The 3,744-nt window shown below is 40.7% G+C and overlaps 1 protein-coding gene across 1 annotated transcript in view; it reads right to left on the bottom strand.

The window, feature by feature from the left end:
* LOC109462287 (carbohydrate sulfotransferase 12-like) overlaps positions 1-3,744 on the bottom strand; it is a 21,865-nt gene extending 18,121 nt beyond the window's left edge. The window contains exon 1 of the mRNA XM_019758817.1: positions 3,670-3,744. The gene's annotated coding sequence lies outside the window, so the exon portion shown is untranslated. The remainder of the gene's footprint in view (positions 1-3,669) is intronic.

Consider the following 3,744-nt stretch of genomic DNA (forward strand, 5'->3'; position numbering starts at 1 on the left):
TTGTCTTTGTTGGCTTGTTGTCTGTCATTTCCCTCCATTTTTATGTTTGGCGGCCCGTCTTCGATGGGTTGGGTTTGGTTCACAAATCTCGGCTTCGCTAAGATCCGTTCCTTGCCGTACATAGTGGTCGCTCCATTAGCGCTGGTGCAGCCCCATTTGAATGTGTAAAACTTAATGTCTACAGTCCCGTTTTGATTCGTTCATCAAAGTAGATTTTACTAAGGTATGACTTTACTAACTGATTGTGGAAGTACTACCTAGTACTGATGTAAACAAGAAACAAATCAAATCAAATCAAATCAAAGTTTATTGCACAACTAATGTACGGATACATCGTATGGCAATTAGGGGTACTAAGTACAAATCTAAAATCTAAACTAATGCGTAAAAGAGTACTACATTCATGCTGTATATGAATCGAACTTAAGTTACATCGTACTAGTATACAAAAGGAATGGCAAACATTATACAGGGGTTCTGTAAATCTACAACTAAATACTACTCTGTCCTATACTTAAGTATTACTAGTATAATGGATATATATATATATATATATAGTTGATTCCATTGTTATGTGTAAGCAATCAGTTGACTGTTTCGGAAATGACATTGTTTCTTTTAACTAAGGCGTTAGAAATATATTGGCCTATATATGGTGAGATTGCATCGGGGCATGACATAAGAAAAGTAAAGGTATCTGAGACTGTCTTAGGTAAACAATATACGCGCTCTGGTTGAGTTCATGGCATTTACATGAAACAAGGTGCTAATAGCCGCTAGTCGGTGACGCGTCAGCAGCCCTATTATTGGTCTCCGCTAGAAATCTACTGGATGTCATATAGTGTACACGGGGGGGGGGGGTTCTTACGTGACTCGAGCTGACTTTTGTGTTTGCGTTTTTTGTTCTTCCTCAGATAAATCGGGAATCCTTAAGTGCCTGTCTATGATTTTCATGGGCAAGTCGCCGTTGAGGATACGGAGGTCAAGTTCGAAGGTGGGCCTGGGGGGGGGGGGGGGTTCCCATGTCATTGAATTTGACCTTTTGTGGTGGTCGTTATTGTTGTTAGCGGGATAATTCGTGAATATGGAAAAGGATGTTCACGATTTTTTGCTGAGCAAGTTACCGTTGACGATAGCAAGATCAAGTTCAGAAAAGGGCGTCGTGGGAGGTCCATACGTTACTGTAGAAACATTGGTCACTTTGAATTTGGAAAAGACATTAGCAACCCCAAGTATGAAATTCCAGGCAGTTAGCATTATGGAATTATTACATTTTCTCATTAATTATGCAAATTAAGTGTTAATTTACATAATCAATATCTGCCTGTGTTTCGTTCTCAATTACATGTCACATGCTTGAATAGTTATATATAGTAATGTAGCTGATTTATAGAATTTCCCCATTAATTATGCAAATTAATCCAGATTTTCATAATTGCCGCATAATTATACCAAGCATCACGTAAGCTACCTAGATACCAAAAATCACGACGATCATCCACCGGTTCTTGAGGTATCCTCTTTTGAATATTTTCAAACAGATAGCCCTGCAGTTCCTGAGCAAGCCGCTAGTGGCCCAACTCACGCCACTTCTTCCCCAGCAAGGAATACCTACCATCCAAATTTCGTCACCCCAGCGTGTGTAGATCATGAGATATCAAAACCGGAAGTTCAGCTGCGGTACCATAACAAGCCGCTAGGGGGTCCAAAATCTAATCATTTCCAGGTCTCATCAAAACTTACCCACCTACCAAATATCAAGATCATCCATGTAAGCTTTCTCAGGTTATGCTGTTGACAGACGATAGGCTATTAAAAACTCATCTGGGGACCTGGAACCCCCAAGCCATCCGCTACTGGATAAGGGCATGGAGATCACAAGTATTTAGAGGTCAATAACAGGTCAAACCATGAAAAATGTCACAATTTTTGGCCATATTTTAAAAATATACATTCTTCTGCCCTTCTTACCAGAAAACTGGGCCTTTCTGAGCACAATTTGCCCAGGAAAAAATTATCTAAAAAAGACGTACCAAAATAAATCTAGTGGTGTACACACTACTAGTTCTGCGCATGACTGCTGGTCCATCCCCTTACAGTAGCAGAACACAGTTTTCGCCCTACAGTTAAGGACCCCAAGATGACTCACTTCGACGCGGTAAAACTTACAGTAGGGTGCACTTCACAAATACCAAAATCGAATATGCTTGAGAAGGCACAAACTACAAAGTATCTAGAAACCAAAAAATCCTGTCGGCGTATCTGCTCGTAACGTACACTTTGAAATCGCCCTCTACGGACGTGACCTGAACTGCAGCCGACTTACCCGGAAAGCCGGTTGCGTAATACGGCGCATTTATACACGAACTGCAAAACCTTCACAATTCAAATCATACAGTCTCAAACCCGATACATTCCTACACCACACAGCGCAATTTACGTCTGGCTGACGCTCTTATCAGGCTTTCTACCCAGCCTTCAAGAATATTCGCTGTACTACTTTCTATACCCGCGTCACATACCCCGGAGGTCGCCCATTAATAGTACTGCATGTGTGCTGCTACCTTACAGCATTGCTAGCTCTGTTCTTTGGGCATAGCAAAAAAGACCCATTTTACACAATTTTATAGTGGTGTATGCCAAACTATGTCTTAAGTTCATTTGGCATTGGCCTAAGACACATCTTTAACAAATTTCAGGTCGTTTGGTATTAATACAAGGGCATAAAGCATTTTGTCTGGAAAGAGCAGAAAAAAACTTATTTTACACAAATTCATAGTAGTGTTTAATTACCAAAAATGTGAGTATAGCTCTTTGGGCATACGTCAAAGGCACCCCTATACCAAATTTTAGGTCATTTGGTTTTAATATTAGGTCACAGGAGCCAAAAATGTACATATTTTGTCTGAAAATGGCAGAAAAGACCTGTTTCACACCATTTTCAAGTGAAGTAGGCCAAAGCTGCAAAATGTCATTATTTGAGCATATGCTCAAGGCACCCCTGTACCAAATGATGAATTCTACATTTCGTATAAAGACATGGTACAGGCTAGGTAAATAGTATGTTGCTTCGTTCACAAAAAGACTCTCTGACCACTATAACTACGATAATCATCTTCAAAAAGTCTACACTATACATACACACAACACCCACCAAAACAATATCACACTGTCGAAGGCATGAGTCCTCCGAACTCTAGTTGTTGTTAATATCTGTGCCAACGGTTCTTAAGAACCTGTGTAATGCGGTAGATCAATTCAGGGTCGTACAGGGACCTTGCTACTCTATACAGTCTACAAGATATAAACCAGTATTAGTTTTTAAAAAAGCCAGGCACTGAGAGCTTATAATATTTTTATTTACGCTCGTGCTTCTAAGCCCCTTACTTAGTCCCCTGCGTACTACCTGCCGGGCTCTAAGATCTGCCGGACCACTAGAGCCGCTTGCTTCAACGAAGCGATGATCATGCTGTACGTAGTAGACTTACGAATGAACGTGCACAGTTGTTTCATTGAAAACCATTACACACATCTCCTCTTAATCTACGACACCGGCACGATCGCCGTAAATACGCCGTTATTGGTCGTAGGCATATCGTACTACGGATTTGGGCTTCACTACTTGAGGGTAATGTTTAAATGCAACTTTAGACAACGAATCTTGCTTACCTGCAGTGTTAAAATGTTCCTATGTCTCTGAATTGAGCCGTGTTCTTACCGTCCTGTTCACTATTGTAGTGGCTC

Source organism: Branchiostoma belcheri, unplaced genomic scaffold (assembly GCF_001625305.1).
Source record: "Branchiostoma belcheri isolate BF01 breed outbred unplaced genomic scaffold, Haploidv18h27 scaffold114, whole genome shotgun sequence".
Lineage (NCBI taxonomy): Eukaryota > Metazoa > Chordata > Leptocardii > Amphioxiformes > Branchiostomatidae > Branchiostoma > Branchiostoma belcheri.